The sequence below is a fragment of the Aphelocoma coerulescens genome, chromosome 6 (assembly GCF_041296385.1).
Source record: "Aphelocoma coerulescens isolate FSJ_1873_10779 chromosome 6, UR_Acoe_1.0, whole genome shotgun sequence".
Lineage (NCBI taxonomy): Eukaryota > Metazoa > Chordata > Aves > Passeriformes > Corvidae > Aphelocoma > Aphelocoma coerulescens.
The window spans coordinates 8,143,544-8,164,046 of record NC_091020.1 but is presented as its reverse complement, the minus strand read 5'-3'; the positions used below and the strand labels follow the sequence as shown (position 1 = coordinate 8,164,046).

The 20,503-nt window shown below is 42.7% G+C and overlaps 1 protein-coding gene across 3 annotated transcripts in view; it reads right to left on the bottom strand.

Annotated features, from left to right (window-relative positions):
- Positions 1 to 20,503, bottom strand: part of CCSER2 (coiled-coil serine rich protein 2) — a 142,030-nt gene that overhangs the window by 75,502 nt on the left and 46,025 nt on the right. Inside the window, exon 5 of one of the 3 annotated variants that reach the window (XR_011151645.1) lies at positions 14,625 to 14,647. The exons of 1 other annotated variant lie outside the window; for it this stretch is intronic. The gene's annotated coding sequence lies outside the window, so the exon portion shown is untranslated. Of the gene's footprint in view, positions 1 to 14,624; positions 14,648 to 17,265; positions 17,971 to 20,503 lie in introns of those variants that run through there. One more of the 3 variants, XR_011151641.1, reaches the window with a different exon arrangement.

The window sequence follows — 20,503 nt, the reverse complement described above, 5'->3', positions numbered from 1 at the left end:
TCAATACTTATTTTAAAGTATGTGCTTCATTTAATACTCTGCTTTGGCTATTGTTTATTTATTTGAAAAAACATCAATGGCTTCTTGAAATTGCCATTTGCCTAAAACAAATGCAGAATAACAGCAGCAAGGGAAAAGAATATATTCAGATACTCCTTCCTCAGTGTCTGCCAGTGTTATCACCAGTTAACAAACACTGCATGAAAAAGAAATGGTTTGGAGAAATTCTCTAGTTAAATGGCTCAGCATTCATTATTCAGGAGCTCCAAGCACAGGAGTGCACATCCCTTCCTCTGGGTGCAGACACTGTGCTCCAGTCTTTGCTTACTTATCATCATGTGCTGTTAACAGAGCTGTGATTTTTTTATTGCTGTCCTATACAATGACTATGGTATAGGCTGTAATGTGTCTTTATTTCCCTCAGTAATTCTTCTGTCACTGTGACCTACTGCCTCTTCTTTGACTCTGATTTCTTTGCAGAAGTTGTGTTTTACTCCACAGACATGTTTAAGTAGCTTGTCAGCATCTGTATGCCATCCCATTTATTTCTGTGCCTGAGAGTACTCTTTCCTTTGGAACAATTTGGAGCTGACCAATTAAGCCAACAGCTAAAATTGAGATGATGAGACTCTTCAACAATACCTTACAGGACCTGTGACAATATTACAGTATAAATTGAAATATGGTTTTGCTTGTTTGTTTATATGGAGTCTGTCTAGGAGTATTCCCAGTGATCCCTGGAGAGCACAGGTAAGAACTGGAAGTCTTCTCAACCTGTGGCTGTTCACAAGCAACAGGCAACAGTATCTACAATCTTCATTATTTGCAATCACTTAGCTTAAACCAAAGGTATGAAATACAGCCTATGTGTGTGCCAGGAAATCTTGTCAGCTCAGTGCAGCGAGATTTTCTTCCACAAGGCAGAACAGCTCAGAAATTTCTAAGGTGAATCATCAAGAGTGTCCTTTGGTGAATTTTTATAATAAAGCAGGAACATTACTAAAGCTTTCAATGATTTACAAGGTGTGTAGGAACTGAGCCTGAACATCTCCAGCACAGTATTCATTATTCATCCACGTTAGTCAAGCAGAGCTCAGCCTTCCCTGTGCTGCACTGGGCGAGCAAGCAGTGTGTGATTATCCAGAAAGCCAGAGCCAGCCCTGCCACGTGAGGTGATGAGAACAGGGAGAGAGAAGGGCAGCTCTGCTCAGCCACGGGATGCCAAACACGTCCCAGGACGTGGGAGTTCTTGTGCCACATCCCGCTGTGCTCACACGGCGGAGCAGGAGGTTTTACCTCCCCTGGGATTTTTTCTCCCCTCTTCACCCCATCCAAGTCCAGCACATTTACCTGCGGGTTCAGACCATCTCATTACAATTCCTACACTTTCAGGCTAGGATTTTAATGTGAGGAGTTTCTCTGACCTTGCTCCACATTATTTTTACGCACCAGGAATGAATTACTGTTATGAATAGTGGTGCTTTCAGATATTTTGGGTTAGGAAAGTATACAGAAGAGCTTGGGAAACCAACTTCTTTTCAGTGGCTTAATAGAAGCAGATGAAAATAGGAAAAAAATAGTCTTTTCACATTATACATTTTAACAGGAATAGCACATGATGTTTGTACCACTATCTAAACTTTCTTATACAAATCATCTCAACAGGGCATGAAATGAAGAGTCGTAGTTTCATTCTCCTAAGCTTCCTCCATGAAAGTTTCAGCTTGGATAACCCAGTGTCTCACACCCTAATCAAAAGGTGTTTAAAAATGCAAGTGCCTAACATACATAATCAGATATAGATGTTTTATAACTGCATCCATAGGGATTTTTTGGGCTTATCCACACTGGCCCTAATTGATTGTGACTGTCCCCTCACTTTATTTTAGAGCAGTCAGAGAGGCTGGGTCAATTTCTTGCGAGAAAATAGAATTACATTTGCATTATGTTAACACAGGATGATGAAACAGACTGGGTATAAGGGAAGGTTAAAATCAGGCACAGAAAAATCAGTCTGACCCTGCTTACACACAACTTCCTTGTCCTGGGCTGTACCAGTCAGGGCTACTACAAACACAGATATTAAGCTTCCTTCCATTTTTGGCAGCATTATTAAGAAGGCCTGGAAAAGTGGGACAACTGAGCAGCTTAGTATCACTCTCACACAATGTGGAGACTAATCTCTCCTGTCTTTACTCAGGACGCTCCTTCTCCGGGTTCTCAGCTGACACCTTTCCCTCAGCCCTGTCTGGGCGAGCGAAGATCTGGGTCCTGCAGTGATTGAGGTCACTGGGGCAGCAAAACAACCACGAGGCTGCAAACCGCGGGCAACTGAGCCTGCTGCAGCCCAGTCCCAGCCACTGGCTGACCCACACGGGGACAGGGCAGCCACACAGGCTCCCAGCTGAGCCACACATCCCCACGGATGCCTCAAGGCCACAGAGCTTCTCACTGATCCTCAGCTCTGTGAGAGCAGGAGGCTTTTAAGCATCATTTCTCACTAGGATCTCTGAACAGGGAAGCGCCTCTACCCGTAGTTACGTGGCTACATTAAATAGGCTACAACAACACATTCCTCTCTGAGGGCTGTATGGAACAGGAGAAGTCTAATCAGGGACTGAAGATTAAAGACTAATATGAATAATCTTTATCCCGATGTCTCCTATATGCGTTTTTGCTGATAAAGTTGAGCTATAAATATGAAAGGCAATTTTAAGGAGAAAAACTTAAAACACAGTTATAAATTAGTGAAGCTAGAGTCAAATGTAACAGTAATGAGTGCAATAAAAAAAGTCAATTTGTTGCATCTTCAGGAGATGAGATTCTCAGAGTAATAAAAGTAACGTACATGCTTAAGTAGGAGCAAAGTTAAAGTGACACCAAGGCTCACTTACTTCAGTTCCTCTGCCTTCCGAAATCCTCTCTTAAATCTTAAGGCTTCAGTGACACCTGCTGTTGAAGACCTATTTAATTAATTAGCTGTAATTTAACAGATATTCCCTCTAAGTGAATTCTTCTTTCATGGATTTTCTATTATCCAACTATATTTGCAAAGATTCCTACCACAACTTTTTAATCTGATCAAAAAACCTCTGAAACCCAGCTCTTTTCTTTTGTTGTCATGTTCATCCAACAAGGTGTTAAATCATTCTTACCTTTTTAAAGCAACAGAATTTTTCTCCCTGCCTTGCTCCTGCCCTTCCCTTCCAATTTTAATACATGGAAATTGCATGAGCACGTGTTTAACTGCCAATAAATATATTCCCAATATGTTCAAATCCATTGGTGGAATACCAACATGGATTTTATGATCAAAAAGCAGCCATGACAAGAGGAAACATGATCCTAAAGCTTTGTAAACTAATGTCTCTGTGCTCTCACAGTAGCCTTCAAGAAGCAGGAAACAGGAATTAATCTGTGGTTCCCTTTCATGTGTGACTTTAATGCTTCCAAGAGCAGAACAGAAAGCCTTTAGTCCAAGCAGTTCAAGAAATGCTTAAAGTAAGGCTAAAAGTCTGATTGTTCACCTCAGGGCAGAGACAGAATGATTCAGAACTAAACTCCCTGCACTGCAGGTCACGCCTCCAGATATGTGATATGGTGATTTCCATCCTGGATAAAAGGTGTTGTGTCAACATAATACTCCAATAACAAAATATGGCCTAGCAGTAGACAGGATGCTGCTGTTTAGTTGCATTTTTTTCTTGTCATTATGACAAAGAGCCCTTTGTCACATTAAAATTAATGGCCTGTGGTGCACTGGAGTTAAGGCCACAGAGTTGGGGGTCCAGAATTTTGCATCCTGCTTCTGCTATAAAATTTGCTGCATGAACTTGAGTAAGGCACAAAGCCAAATCTTCAGAAGCATGCAACATTTCTGGATGTTACACTTCAGACAGCAGATTTGTCTTGCAGGGGTGTCCCCAGAGTAGCAACAGGAGTGACTGGAACATGGGAGTGGTTTGTGCCCAGGAGGCCCTTTAGACCCAGGTCTGCCAAGCTGCTCACCCAGAAATGGGAGTTCTCAGCATTAAAGCACCCCTTGGAAATACAAATCTCCTGTCCCCTTTCACAGAGGTGATGTGCTTGATACAGGAATTCCCCACTGGTTAGGCCCTGTTTGTTGGTATTATAATAATTGTTGGTTTGTTGGTATTGAGCTGTCAATAATAAAAAGTAAAGTGTGAGGTAAAACCTGAACTACCACAGCCCAAAGCAGAAAGGGACTTTTTAATTTGATTTCATCAAAGCGTTCCACAGGTTAGAAGTGACACTTGAAGGAGTGAAGGAAAGCAGCCAAGGGGAAATCTGCCCCACCAGACTTTCAGTCCTCCATGTCACTGTAAGCCAGTGGAATTTAAACAGTTACTAAGCATAGGATTGTATTATTTATTTCTAATCTCTTTTAAACTGTGGCTGTGACTGAAACATCCTTTCTCTTGAGCATTTTGACCTTGGATACAGCTGTAGTAAACAGAACTAGTTCAATTTAATGTTTTTCCTCACTGGAGGGGATCCAGGTCCAACTTTAGCATCATTTGGAGATGCTTAAGGGTTCCTTTACAGCTGCCTAGGCAGAGCAGGGTCCAAGGGTATGAAAAATAATTGACTGAGGAGGAGAGACCTCTCTACCAAAGAGGTAAGCATTAGCAATCTATACATTTAAAGAACTGAACTAAGTGGGGCAGGGAATCTAAACTCCACTTTAGCTAATCCTTTTAGGAAAAAATTGATGAACAGTGCAGAATTACATAGAAAAAAAAAAAGGGTAAAAAAAAAAGAAACAAACAAACAAAAAAAGAAGTTTATCTTCCCAAACTGTTTTTACAATGTACTTTAGAGTTGGCTACCTTACACATTGCTATATCTTATTTCATTTAAAAGCTGTGTTTTTCATAAGACTTTTTGCCAGTATGTATCAACTGAAAAAAGCTGCTTTAATATGGAAAGCTTACTCTAAGGTTATTTCCCTATTTTTGGAATCAAAACCACATAAATGTTGTACCAGTGAGGGGTTTCTCTTGCACAGAATAAGCAAATACTGCTCAGTTTATATTTTGGACCTTGTCACTTCTTTAATGAAGTATTGATTGCATTTTTACTTATTTGTATTTCTGTTAGGTTTCTTAAGCCGTAAATTACAAAAAATTACAAAGTTATATTTCAAAAAAATGTATCTCTTGTTCTCTAATTAAACATTTATTCTTATTCTCAATTAAATATTATATTCTAACATATAAGGTCTAATTAGTAACATTCTATTAGCATTATTTAACATTATGCTAAGTCATACAATACATTACCCAAGAAATTTTCTTCCACATTTGGACTGTATGAAAAAGTCTTCCTGAACTGATTTATTTTTCCTTTTCGACAGAAGTGGGATTTGGGTAATAATAAACTCCTCTTCTAAAATTCCTGATACTCCAAAATAGCATATAGATCCCAAAAACCCCCTTATTTCAGTTTATATGGCAGTAGATTTTCATTATCAAATAATTTACAGTGAGTTTGTCAGGCTTTTCAATATATGTTCTTCCTTATATAACTTCCACTAGCAATTAAAGACTCCACCCCTAAGTGGAATACTTAAACACAAAGTCTCTGATTATCACCAAGACCTTGACTGCTAATTGCACATTTTCATAAAAGTGAAACATTCTGAGTTTGACTTGCAAAAGCCACTGCAAGACTGTAACACTTCCTTGCTTCCAGTTTTTCAGGACCCCGGGAGATTCCAGCTGGGAGTCCCAGTTCTGCATCACATCCCTGATTTCATGTCCCCCCACAGCCAGGCACAAAGGAACCCAGGCTGCTTTAGTCCTTGCTAAGAGGTCAGAATGCAACAGGACACTGTCCCCTGAAAGCTGGGAAGGGGCTGAATACAGAGGTGGGTAAAACTTGAAATACCCTGTTTTCTCAGATTTGTCGTGAGCCCTTTCACTTATTTATCCAGCTGTTTTAGACATCCTTCCCCCTTTCTGCATCTGCTGTAGTTGATGTGAAAAGCCTCCATTCACTTTTCCATTCCCTTGAAGTTATGCCCCAAAGTTATCATCTCCTTTGAAATTATTTAAACACTCTTTTTTCAGTCCTTTGACTTGCAAAAATGACTGGAAATATGAGATCAGAGGGGAAGCTACTATGCCAACACCTGTTGAAGTCCAAGACCACCCAAACCAATGCATGAGTTTGAGTAATGAAGCATTCATCTGAGTGAACTGTAAGTTCTATTACTTGCAAGTGAATATGAAAGAATACTTAGCTAAAGATTCCAGCTAACACATTTATGACAATTCTGAGTGAAAATTTACCCAAACATTACAATGACCTAAAGGAGAACTAAAATGATTGCCCTGCAGAAGCCCAGCTCACTCCCATTTGTATGATAGACTGAAGTTTGAAACACCACAGTCCTAGAAACACCCTTGAGCATACTTCTTGAAAAGGCTGGAAGGAACAGATGGCTTTTGAACCCTGATGCTATTGGTGCTGTCGGCATGATGGAGCACTGTACCCGCATTTGTACTGATTGGGGTCAAATCAGCTCTAGCCTGTAATTTACCCTAACCACTGAGTCCTTTTTTCTAATTAGAATATCTGTCATTACCTATTCCTACAGTAATGATAACCTACTGAACTCTAATGAATCAATCCCATCTGCCTTGCTGTGCATATCCTTGGCCGTTCCGCTGCTCAGAACCAAAAGAATTCACCATGGCACACAAGCCAGCAATCACAAATGCTGCTCCTTGTATTGGGATGTAAATGAGCAGTTATCCTGGGTTGGGCTGTGATTTTCTGCAGGATTTTATTACTGAAGGGTTTGTAAGGTCATTCCCATGAGAACCTTTGGCAGCCTGCACAGCTAAACACGACAAACAAAAGCACAGGCGCTGTTCTTCAGCCGAGAATTGATGGTCTTGTGTGAAGGAGAGAGGTGAAGGGCACCCAACAGCTGCAGTCCATCCAAACCCCAAACTTTAAACTCCAGACAGTTCATCCATTACAGACTGAATTCTCCCAGCTTTGACACCTGGGTTAGATCAGAGGCATCTGAGCATCACCCCAACAGGTACCAGATGTGATCCTGGCAGCTCTTCCAGAGTGATGTTCAGAGCCCTCACAGTGCAATTATGTCCTGGAACGCTGCTGGAATAGTTCATTTGATCCTACCAAAGATGCCTTCCAGGCAGGAGCGCTGTGGAAGGCCCACGTGCCATGTGTTAAGCTCAAAAACAATTTGGAAACTGCTGCTTATTTAAAGAGGATTTAACTACTGATTCCAGCTCATTCTGCGATGGACAGGAGCGTTTTGCAGGATAAAGAGGACAACAGCAGTTAGATTACTAACATTGCATCCGGTTTAAAAACAGTTTTCACAGGTCTACATTTGGTGGGAGAAGAGATTTGCTATATTTTTCCCCCCCCAACTGTGCATATTCAATATAGTTTATTGACTTCTATTTTTTCCCTTCACGCTTTTCTTCTTGCTTTCATGCACAAATTGCTGTTTCTTTAGTTGTGTTGAAAAAAGCTCAGGAATTAACTGAGTGGATTCAAAATTTCTAGAAACAGTTGTGTATTTGATCCAGCACTGACTACAGTGCAGGAGGCTGCATTTTTCTGGAGGAGGTCTGCTCATCCCCATGAGCATGTGTTGGAATAGAACACTATCAGCAGCCACACCGAGAGAGTTTTAGGGAATCTGGAGGCCATGGCCATGTTTCTTGAACCCAAGCCACTGGCCACACATTTGCCTCCTGAAAGGATGGCAAAGAAAGCACACACACCCTTCTAAATAATGCTTTTAAATTTTTGCCCATAAGTAATATTTTACTGTAAAACTGGACAGCAGCTGTAGTGGTACAGGGAGACAACTTGAACTAGGAAAATGACAGATAGATTGGGAAAATTTAGAAATAACCCTTATCCTTTACATTATCCTTCAACTCAGAAAAAAATCCTTTCCCATTAACTCAGAGCAGATCCCAGGTGTCTGAATGAGTTACAACAGCACAGCAGAGCTGCACAGAGGTTGCTTACTTGTGCATACCAGCAGTGGCAGAAAAAATCTGCTTTGATCAGCCCCACAAGACCTTTACGGGAATATTCCCTTTCCTCATGAGGGTGTTCTGTGACACACAGCCTAGTTATGCTGGCAGGAAGATTTGAAGTCTCAAGACTGGCTGCTCTGGGTTGGCCTGCAATTATACCGGTGGCTGAGAGGGAGGATTGATTAAATTGTTACATTCTTTTGGCTAAAACACAGTTGGGCTGACTTTATGTGCAGCTCAAGAGTGAAAAGAGATGCTTCTAGCTTTTCAAGTTCCTCATAATTCACCCTAAATTAATCACCTCTATCATTTCCCAAAGGAAAGGCTTAGGAGCATTTGGCATGTGAGACGTTTTCCAACCAACTCTGCATTGCTAGGTCTTGGCAAGAAACTCAAATATAATTTCCAGGTCCAGATATTTGCTTCTGGAGCATGAAGAACAAAAGGCTTGTTTCTGGATTTCTCCACTGGATCTGTGTTCTGTGGATCTGTGGATCTCAGTGATCTGCCAATAAAACACAGATGCAGCAACAACCCCCAGATATTTTGTCAGGATCAGACTGATGAACAACTGGAATTCTGTAGTGACAGATTCCATACCAAGTTCTCCAGAAGGGATGCACCAGGGATGAATTTTTATAGGAAGGGATATTAGATCAGTGTTGTCCAGCTGGCCTGAGGCTCTCCTGGGTCCCACAAGCCCAATGGCAGCAGGAACACCAGTGTCCCATCAGTATTAATTATGAAAAGAACAAGTTGCTTTCTAACAGCCTGATATACTATTTTCTTTCCAATCTTTCTAATCTGGAGTTAGCAAAGGAATAGATGGCAACTGCCAGCTCCAACACAGATCTGGTGATGGCTTCTTTCACAACTGCACCAACCAGCCAGAGTTCAGGACATGTTTGGACAATGCCCTAAGGCACAGGGTGTGACTCTTGGGGTTGTCCTGTGCAGGGCCAGGAACTGGACTTGATGGTCCTTGTGGGTCCCTTCCAGCTCAGGATATTCTGTGATTCTAGGAACTGAACAGCAGGCTTTGCCTGGGACTTGAACACTATGTTACACTTTTTCATTTCTTGGCTTCTCTGAGATTTTAAAATTCAAAAACTGTGCTTAACTATTACCTGTAATAGAATCCAGCTCTATTAACTGTACTGTAAGGAAATACATTCATGTTCCCAGAATAATTATCGTATGACTTAAAATAAAACTTGACCTATACTTAATTACTCATATAATGGAAATCTCATTGTACTTGTACATCATGTATTTATACTTCTCAAACTTCTACATAAAATCAACATTTTATGTAGGTCTGAACTATTTTACCTAATGACTATTTGATACCATAACTGGGACTAATTCAGACAGAGAATTACCACACTGTACCCTCTAAAACAAACAAACAAAAAACAACCTAAAAAAAACTAACAAAAAAAAACCCAATGAAGAAAACAAGATCTGGCTTTCTCTGGTGGGTTGACCCAGGCTGGATATGAGGTGCCCACCAAAGCCCTTATTTGAAAAATATTAATGAGTTATTTCTCCATAACTGTTATGGCTATAATTACACACGTTATTCTCCCTTGTCTATCAATGATAACTCACCCATGCTTAAATATTTCTGCTTCATCCTGACAGATACATAGACACTAACTTAATCTTTTTGCATTACCTTACTAATGTAGAGCTTGTAATCACTAAACACTTTTTAGTCAATGTGGTGCTTTACAGCAGTGCCAAATAGAACACTCAGAGCCAATCACTCTGGAGGAAAAGCTTCAGATGGCTCTTGGCAAATATTCTGGCACCAGTGACGAAAAAGGGCAAATGCAGTGCAGTCTGGAGGTACAGATTTGCATAATATACTGCTTCAAGCTACCCAAGCAGAACTGGAATAGCTTTCAGGGTCTGTCTTCATGTGTTAGAATGGCAATAACGGGGTTGCTCTAATGTTTTATCTAAAGCCACAGAGCTACAGTTTTCAGAGAAGCCTGTGGAAACAAAGCACAGCGGAACATACCCATGGACACTTGCTGAAATCCCTTGCAAAACCAAAGCTTTGGATAACAAGTAAGTTCAGGAAAACCTTCCTGCAAAAGTAAGAGATCCTCCCAGTTCTTCCCCCACTAATTTCCAGACAGTTTCATGTATAACCTTAGAAAGGAAGCACTATTAGCATACTGTGGAGCTGCAAGTGTCAGCAATTACTTCCAGCATGAGCGTGGACAAACATTTTGCCAGCAAACCCAAGGGCACACTTATACTGCAAAAGCTTTTACCTCCCATCAGCTTCAGGAATACTCCTGATGTTTCCCACAATGTCAATTCCAGCAAGACTCTTTGCTTTCACACTTTTCAATTACCACAGCTGCATATTAAAGTGCAGAGCACCAATTTTTCCTTCTAGGCCACGGCAGTGAATGTTTACGGAAGATCTAAACTATTATTTACAGTAGTATTTGCTTATGAATGTGCAAACAGAGTTTAAGTACACCAAGTCAAGCTCTGCAGTGCTGCCTGTGTGTTGTTCACCATTGGAACGTTCTGTCCTTACCAGGGAGCTCCTCTTGCACCACCAGAAGAGCAAGAAAAGCTTCTCCACGTGCTAAGGAAGCACCAGGTATCAGAGCCACATGGGTTAATGGAATGGGCCAGGGAATTGATTTGTCTGCAGTGATACAGCAGAACGATGCACCACAGGATGACACTGCAGAACGAGGGAGTTGCACCCCAAGGGATCCAAGAGGAATTTTCCTGGTATCTGAGCACTCTATAAAGCTATCTAAAATAGATTTTAATGTGCTTACAAGACTGAAAAGGACCTCTATAAGGGCATCCAGCAAATTCTGCATCAATAAAACGTTTGCCACACAGAAGTTTAACTTGAAAATGCTACAGAATTTTCCTTATATTTAATACAAGGAACAACAGCTACAGGACAGTGATAGAAAATTAACCAAAGCTCCCCCCCTCCCCCCACCCCAGTCTGTAACAGCACTACTGGCTGCAAGCTGGAATGCATTCAGCTCAAACACTGCTTGATCCAATTTCATAAACCAGCTTCTCCTTTTTTCTCTTTTGTCCATTGTATGTAAATAGCTTGAAAATTCGAGAAGCTACCTCAAATTGGATCAATGGGCTAATCTCTTGGGCTTTTGGCTCCTACCATCATCATAATTATGGCAGTAATAACAACATTCAGAACAGTAATAGCAGTCATTTCTGCAAAGCCTTTACCCTGCGGCATCCTAAAATCTCCATGGTCTGAAATGGGAGCTCTCACAAGGCTGGCTGTGGGAAGGCAAGGACACAGCCATCTTCCAGGGACCTGGCCAGCTGCACAAGGGTCATTTACTCTTTTGTCTTAGTCATTTGTTATCAGTCTGGCAGCTTCTGAGCCAGCAGAGAAGCAGGCTGCTTGTGCTAGAAGCCTGACCCTATCCACTCCAGAACATAATGTGTTACTTTCTTCGTCTGGCTGTGGGGGCTGTCCTTTCTGAGACACCATGTTCAGGAACAACACAGTGGGTGCTGAAGTTTCCTCCTGACCATCCAAAGAAAGAGCAAGGAGGGCAGTTTCTGCCCGGTAGCCTCGGGAGCTGTGTGGATATTGAGCATATTGTTACCCTGTGAAGGCGCTCAGCCTCCCAAAGGTCACTGTGCAGCTCTGGAGGAGAGCAGAGCATTAGGGCTGCTTCACCCTAGGCCACAAAGCAGATTAAAGCTCCCTCTATTTCCCCAAAGCACCCTTGATTAGTTTAAGCCTGGCTACACACAGTATGAGGAATACACTGCAGGGTTAACTCTGCCAAGCGTATGAGCTCATGGGAGCTGTTTGAAAATACCCAAACACCAAATCCAGCTTAAACAAAAGGGAAGGGAAAATTCAAGGAGAAGAGGACAGAAGTTTCAGCAGTTAGCACATGAACAGGGCACACTGTGCAACTGCTCTTGAGTTACTGCAATGACATATGTAGCTAAATTGCCAGATCTAAATGGTGATGCAGTAATTAGAGTTTAGGAGCTTTTTCTATTCAGAATAGCCACTTTCTTCCTTTTATAACTGTCTCAAGCTGTACAATAGCCTGAAGAAGATCATGTAAGTTCTATCCCAGAAACACTAAATGAACAGCACAGCCATTTTTAATTAGGTGAGCAAAAAAAAGTTTAATTTTTAAGTACCCCTTGCCTCGTGCTCCTGTTGGTACATCCATCTACCTAGGCCAGCTCTGCCTCTTCCCAGACCATAGGCCTGCTCATGGCAGCACCTAGGGATGGGAGATTAACAGTTCTCACTGCATCCAAGGCCTTTTCCCTTTCACCCAGGGAGTCTTTAATGACCATCCTGATCACAAACAGCAGGAATCAGTGTAGGACATTTTTATAGACTGCCCTACAAACATGGTGGGATGGGTACTGCTGGGATGTGCAGGTTTTGGGGATTTCTGGATGAGTCACTTCTTTCTCAGTGACTTTCCAGTCACAAGTGCTTCAAGGACAGAGATTTTTTCCTCAACTAACAGATAAGCTGCATCAATAGCTGGTGCTGTGATGGGGTTTATGTACAGAGGGATGCCAGGATGTATAAATCCTTGGCACTCAGAGACATTAGAGCCAAAGAGGTCCCATAATCTGCATATCCTGAGACAGAGGCTGCACCTGCAGCAGCGGGGACACAACCTGGGCTACACTTTGCTGGACACTTCCCCCTGAGGGCAGTTTTGCCCCACAGGAGCTGGGGAAGCCCTGGGGTGAGGCCAATTGGCCCCAGAACAGCTCAGTGCCTGCCAGGTCCCTGCTCAATCTGACCCTACCCTGACACTATTCAGGCCTGTAATTTATACCTGCTGGTGTACAGGCTTCCAGTCAATCCCCTTCCAGCCCAGGTGATTAACCCCAATTCCTCGTGCTGGAATCTGCTGTGGGACCCAGTGGAGAGCCAAGCCCAGCTGCCCTTGTGCTGGGAGACTTGAGGAGCTGGTGCTGCACAGGGAGAACAACAGCTGGAGCCCATTCCCACATCACCTTCAGGAAACCTACTCACTGATGTACTCCTTCACTGCTTGGCTTTTTTCAGTCCTTCCTTCCTTCCTGCTCTGCTACAAGCAAAGACCTACCCAGACCTCCTGAAGTCAATGGAAGATTCCCATTGAAACAGTGACTTTGAAGGGTTTTTTTCTCATAGTCAATGTTGAATTAACATTACAAATTTTCTACGGTATTAATTCAATCATTTAAGTCCTTTTATGCAGTTCAGTAATTAATTTCAATTCTCAATAAGGGCTTTCATTAAAGTATTTGCACTGTTGAAACCTTATTTCTACAAAAGAATGGGGTGTTCTCTGGAAAGATATTTAAATGGTTCCTCAATTTTAGATAAAGTTACAGTGTGATTGCAATTACTCACTCTATACTATTCCATTTAAGTTTTATGATGTTTCCAGGCCCATATCTAAAATTAAAATGAAGGCTGGCTTCTTTCACAAGCTCATACAGGAACTGCTTTGTTGCTGGCTCCTTAATAGGCAGTTGTTTGGATTTGAATTCACATTGCACACGAATATCTATAGCAAAATAATTTAACAAACTGGTATGCTCTACTTAATAATTTCACATTTTAAAATAAAGTACAGGTGACTGCCAACATTTTTTTTTTCTTTTATATTGCCTCAGCAGCATGGGATTTAATTATTCTATTGAGTTTTATAGATAATTGAAATCTTTTTTTTCCCTTTTTCTTGCTTGCCTATGAGGCACTGACCAGCACTACAGCATTTTATGCACATGTATCAAAGGCTGTGAAAAACCAGCCTGCGAGATCCCAACTCTCCAGGCTCTACACAGGGAAAGGAGCAGGGAAAAGAGGTTGCCCTGTAAAACCTTTGTGCTTTGAAGTTGTTTTTACAAACCTGGTCTTAATCCAGATTCTGCACAGTCAGTACAAACTGGAACCAGCCTGGGGCCTCTCAGCATCTACTGTGCTCCCTATGTGCTCTGAGGGGGTGAAGGACAGCAGGAGTTCAATGTGCTGACTTTCCACCCTCCCTCCTGTATCTTCCACCCTGCCTGCCCAAGGCTGGGCTCAGAGATGCTCACTCAGTGCCCTAATTGCAGCTCCAGGCTTTCTCTGTTCTTCCCAAATCCTCTACTACCTCCTATGAGATCAGTGGGAGGGAGCCATTAAAAAAAAGAAGAAAGCAAGCAAAAAACAAAGCAAACTCTACCCTAAGGTATGGGATGGGGGAAAGGGGCCCATTCCTAAGGGGCAGTGCTGACCTGAGCTGCAGCACCCTCTCATGGGCCTGCTCTCGCTGCTGGCTCTGCCCAAGCACCCTCAGAGCCCAGGGCTGGATGATGTTGGGGTTCTGGATGGTATTGGGGAAGCAGTAAGTGTGATGTGGGGAGCTGTGGGAAGTGATTCAGTGTCTGAGTATGAACTCCCTACCCCTGAAGGCAAAGAAAGGGCTTAACCTCTCCCTACACAAATGGTGGTTGCTCTGTCCAGGCTCTGGAAAACTGGGATAAGTCTTCATGCTTATTAAACTCCCCGTGTTGCTTTTCAGAAGCAAGCAATTTTCTTCTTCCTAGAGAAAGAGTGGAACAGGTATTTATTCTGTAAGAACACACACGATTTTTTTGTCTGTGTTTTAAGAAGGAGTAAAAGGGCAGCAGTAAACAGCAAAGCTTCAGATTCAATAAGCTACTTAAAGCAGCTGTGCTGCTGCCTCCAGCCAGCAGTGTGCTCATTTCAGCAGCTGCATGGCATAAACAGAAGCTGCTCCCTCTTATCTCCCAGCTAAATCCCGGCCTATGGGGTTTAACCCCATAAAAATGCTGTACTGTGCCTTCAGGGGAAAGTGATTGTTTCCTCCCTGAAATGCCTCAAGCCACCTAAACAAGACGCTAAATCACCAGAACTTGCACGGCTTCTTCTTCTGTACTTACTGAGAGTGTCCAGGGTCTCTGCTGGGGGCTGGAAGAGGAGAGCCTGACCTGCCAACTGATCCCAGTGTGTGATCCCTCGGCAGGGAGCTGCGGGCCACAGGGTGAGGAATCAAAGAATGCCTGCAAGGCAGAGCAGGGCTTTCTCTGCAGAAGCCTCACATCAACAGTGCCAGATTTAGGGTCTGATGGAAAAGGACCATGGCCTGATACTGCAGAAGAACTAAAACTCCAGCATAAGTTATTTTACATAGGCTTTAGCATTACACCAACAAAATAAAATGGAAAATGTTACTTCTAACACTCACTAATTAAAAGAAATAAGCAAAATATGCCAGCTGCTAAACAAAAAGTGTCCAGAACAATTTGCATTCCTTCATGCAAAATAAAATCTTTTCAGACATAAGAAAAGCATTTTCTAGATATAATTTACACAGTCATATCCCTTAAATTGCTTTCCAGGTTTTGTTAAATGAGATAGTTTATTGGATACCCAAATCTGTATGAATTGTTTCTGAGAGTTTCCTAGGGAGGTGTACAGAAAAGAAATGAAATGTAGAAGTGACTGTTGTGGAGTCATTGCAATTTCTTCCCAATGAAGGGAGCTGTTTAGCAGCATGGACTCTGATGGGGCTTTATTGCCTGTATGAACAGGGGTGTTAAGTTCTACTTCAAGAGGACAGAGTCTGCAGGGCACCTGACACCACATCCCCAGCACAGGAATAAGGTCACCCTAATAATACAAAAAATACTTTTTAAGATGAGGAATTTAACATGAGAGAAATGAAAATGGAGGGGCTTTCTTTCTCCTATCTGCTGAATTAATGATACTTCAGTGTATTGAGTAATGCCTTGCAATCAAAAGTTGAAGCATAAACTGTGAAAGCTTCTTTTAATAGCAAAGTCCCAAGGGACTGTTCACACATTCTCTTCTCTGTGCTGCAATCTACTGCTTTAAAATCTGACAGTTTTTTTTTCAAATTGGGAAATCATAGCAAAAATAGAGAAGTATTTCCAGATGCAGCCGTGCAATTAGCATCAACAGCTACTTAGAGCTTTTTGCTAATTATGTCACCCAAATACATGCAAATAATATGAAAAATGGTGGGGGGGACATATTCTTAGCTGCCTTTACAGCACAAGGAGATTATCCAATTAGACTAAGAGATGCCTCTGGGCTAATCCCTGCCTGGATGCTCAAGACAGCCAGGCATTTTAGAAACATTACTGATTGTCTGGAACTGTAATTTAGCTGTGAGGCCACATGGATTTTAAGGCCAGGGATGGGGGAGAACTCCCCAACTAGCCAGGATGTGAAGGTAGCTGCTACAGAAAAAGCTTTCCAGTACGGAGAGCTGGTGAAACAGGAGCTTCAGGGGATTTATAACAGGATAGCAAACTTTTTACCTTTATGTCACTGGGGTTCAAACCTGTCCAGATGGGAATTGAAAGTAAGCAGAGGCCCTGACAGCTGGCTAAATGGGTTTGTATTCTCAGACCAGTGTTAATGGATGAAGCCTCTCCTCCAGACTCCAGGCACTACTGCAGGCGTGAGCACCTGCTCAGAGCAGGAGTTCCTCCTGGGTGCACTGCAGTGACAAGGTATTAGTTACTCCAATTACCAGTGCAAAGCCCTTTAAGAGACCAAAAAGTGTTTTGCAGTGCATGGCATGGCTGCTCTATGAACCTCACCACAGTAAGCAGCTCCATTTGCTTTTCTTCACACGAGCTCAGGATCTGAAATCACAACTGAGGCAAGCTCATCAATTGTTGTCTTGGCCACCATTCTGTTTGATTTTAATGTGAGCAGGACAGAGCTGCTTCACATTTCAGCTCCTCCTCAGACAGCAGACTAGCTGTAAAGTCTAGCCCAAACTGAAAGAACAAGCCTGGGGCAGCAGTATCAGTTACAGGGCTCTCTCTGATTATGTGGCACTATACAACATGATTCCCTTCTCCTCCTGTGCTCCTGGCACATGAAAGCTCCCAGTGTTGGGAGCTGAACTTTGCTGACCTACCAGGCACACACGAGGGCCCTGGGAGGGGTTCACAATGAATCTTTCTTTCCTGTGTTGCTGTGTTAGACTGCACACGAGAATAAATGGCACAGCTGTCGGGATTTATGGCAGACTGCAGGCACAGCTTCATGGTGCTGTGTCCTGGATGCACAGACACACAAGCAATTGCTGTCACAGCATAAGAAGGAGTTGTTTTTGCCAGCCTTATTAATCCTGAATAAATAATGATGATAATCACTCACTGAAAGCTTAGTTTATAATTTAATTAACTTACAGCTGTTCCCAAGAATCAAAGGCAGAAAAATACTGTTGAAGTAATAATAGCTACAGTTACTCTTTCAGGGCAATTACACAGAACTGAAGACATACAGCTCTTTACTGATTTTAGAATTGTGTGGCTTAAATGCTATGTAAGGCTTTGAAAAAAAACCAGGAATTAGAAAAATCCATCTGACTTGCTCAGCACGCTGGGCATCCAAGAGCAGTAGTGAACACTTAGTGCAAATAACTGAGGGAAAACAGGTTTAAAAATCACTGAAATTCCTAAACTGCACTTAAAAGTTTGAGCTGTATAGAGATCTCCAGACAAACCTCTGAAAGAGGCAACTAAAACTAGGAAATTCAATAATTAGTCTAGCAGTACAAGGAGGTAGTATCAGTAAGGATTATGTCACAGTTTAATATATAATACAGCAGTACTATTAAGTGATACCTAAACACCCCTCAGTGACTTAAGGCCCCACCTCTGGAAGTGAGTTTGTGCACCAGCTGAGCACCTGATCTGAGTCACAACGTGGCATCATGGTGCTGTTCCCTGAAGCAAGCACTCCACTTTTACTTTTCACGTTGCTAAGCACCTTTCAAACACAGGAGGGCTGTTCTATCCCAGGCAGTGGAGATAGTCTTCCCAGCTCACACCTTGATGGAGTCTCTCCAGGGAGATTATGCTGCAAACAAAGGCACTTCTAGCAATATAGGTTTATATGGTAAACTTCTCTAGCTTTTGTTTAGATGGTCACTTTAGAAATAGTAGTGGGGCTCATTTTGTCCACTACTCTTGTGTTTTCTGTCAGTTAGAAGGAGGTATAACACAGAGAGAAAACATGAAGCCTTTCTGTCTGCCAGAGGCCCATATCTAGTACAGAACAAGACAGGAGTGGCAGAGGAAAGCAAAGGAGTTCAGACCCAGTGAAACAGCACTGACTGCTGCCTGTCACAATAATCCCAGCACACCATCAGCATTGTCTGACTCATACCTCTCCATTTGTAGTTGAGACACAGGACAGTTTGGAAAACATTCAGATGGAAATTCACACAGTTTTTTTCAGTAGAACTTTTGCTGATATTTATTATGGAAAACCCAGAGAAATTTAATAAATTGGTTGTACTGAAATCAAACATAACGAGAACTTTGTCAAAGCCAAAGGGCTGGTGAAAGTTGTTGTGGGCCAGTCAGAAAGGAGGTTTGACATCTCACTGCCCAGGGGTCAGAGGCACGAGACGTGAAAACAGCCAAATGAGAGGTCAATAGCATCCCACGTGCTAGAACAGAGCAGGGGGAAAGACAGGAAACTCAAACCAGAGTTAAATCAAGACCAAGTCCTTGCCTCAGTGTGCCATGAGTGTGCAGGCAGGTTGGCTAAAGATGGAGGGGAGCATGGTACACTAACAAAGATGTGAAGGGGCTACAGTCTGATCCAGTCCTTCCCTTCCACATGCACTAATCCTCTGAGCTGGAGGTTTAGTGCACGTGGAAGGGAAGGACTGGATCCTTTAACAGCTTTCATTCAAGGTCAGCTTATGAAATGAAGACCCCTTTTTGTACGTAAGGACATCCTGAGATGTCTATGCAGTATCCACACAACAGATACCATCCTGAGTCACAGCAGGACGTGGTGGTGCCCACAGCAGTCAGAAAGGAAAAGCTCAAAAGCTGTGCTAAGGTGCACACTGAGATGGTGCCAGCAGGACTGGCCACGGGAAGGGATCACAGAGGAGAAAGGTGCTGAAGTGTACACACACAAGGCAGTGGTTACCTGGGGCTCTGCAGGCAAGATTTCCTGCAGCCAAGCTGCAGAGGAGGAAGAAAATGGGATCAAAACTCGTGTGATCTTGCCAGCAGCCTCTGAGACCATTCCAGAAGAACTTTCCAGCAGACTTTGCTGCAGGGCTAGACAATGACAGGACCACAGAGGGCAAAGGGCAGACTTGCAGAGGAAGAGCATAGGGAGGGATGTGGAAGGCAGCTGACTGGCCCAGAAGGTTGAAGAAGATGTGCTTGATAAGAGCTCTATGGTATTCAAGAGGCTTTGGCAGCATGGGGAGAATCACTAGAGAAAAAAATAAAGCAAGGACCAGGCTGGGATGAAAGGGACCCCAGCCAGCAGGGACAGACAGCAGCCACATCACAGCACAAAGGGGGGAGCAGGCAGAAACTGGAGAAGCAGGCAGAGGTCTTGGGAAGGTTTCTGAACGTTCTTTCCCGGTTTATTTTACCAGCTAGCAGACACATGCTTCCCATTGTCCAGGTCGAGTTCCAGCTTCCATTCTAACACCTCTTTCACACCCTTTCACTTTCTGAAACAAAATCCTTAAAGATTGCAGCTTTCCACCTTTGGTTGCAGCTTAGGGGGTGAAAGGTGCAGAGTGCTGAGACTCAGCAAAGGACTGTGGTTGTTTCACCCCACCGTGCTACATTTCTGAGGATGCCTCCACACATCCATGATTTACCATGCTCCATATGCTGCTGGCAGGATTTGTTTGACAATTAACACCCAATAGGGAGGTGGTGTCACAAGTCAGATCAGAAGTGACAGGATCTACCTGGGATTTGAACCTCAGTTCTCCATTTCAATCCCATCTGATTTCAATCTTAAATTGCATTTCCTGATAAATATTTGGTTGTCGCTTTTACTATTCATATTATTACACATAAAAAAAATAGGAAGATGTAAGGATAAACACATTTATATATAAAATATACCTAAAAATTACTATTCTAATGCTAGAGAAAAAAATTTCCCAGATGTAATATAAACTTGTATTAGAATTCGAGCTGGAAAAGGCCACCATTATTTCTTTATAGCCTGTTTTTCTAACAATGTATTCTGAAAACTCTATTTTTTCCTGGCAAATGTTATATTCCATTCTTCCACATGTAGATACTCCCAGATGGGAAGACAAGGTTAGACTGGAAAAGTTAAGAAAATGGCAATAACACACTAAAAAAAAAAAAAATTAATCCAGGTCACAACTTTGCAGTGGAATATGACAGTATTAACCTTTGTTTTGCAGGGGCAGGGGGAACTAAAACCCATGGAGCTGCCACAGAATGAGCTAAAGCAGGGAGGCTTGTTACCTGCATCCCTGTGTCCTGCCCCCACTGCCAGCACGTTCCAGATGCCACCCAGGCTGGGGCTGCATTGACAGAGGGGACACAGAGGGGACCCTGTGCTCCTGGCACAGAGCATCCTCCCATGG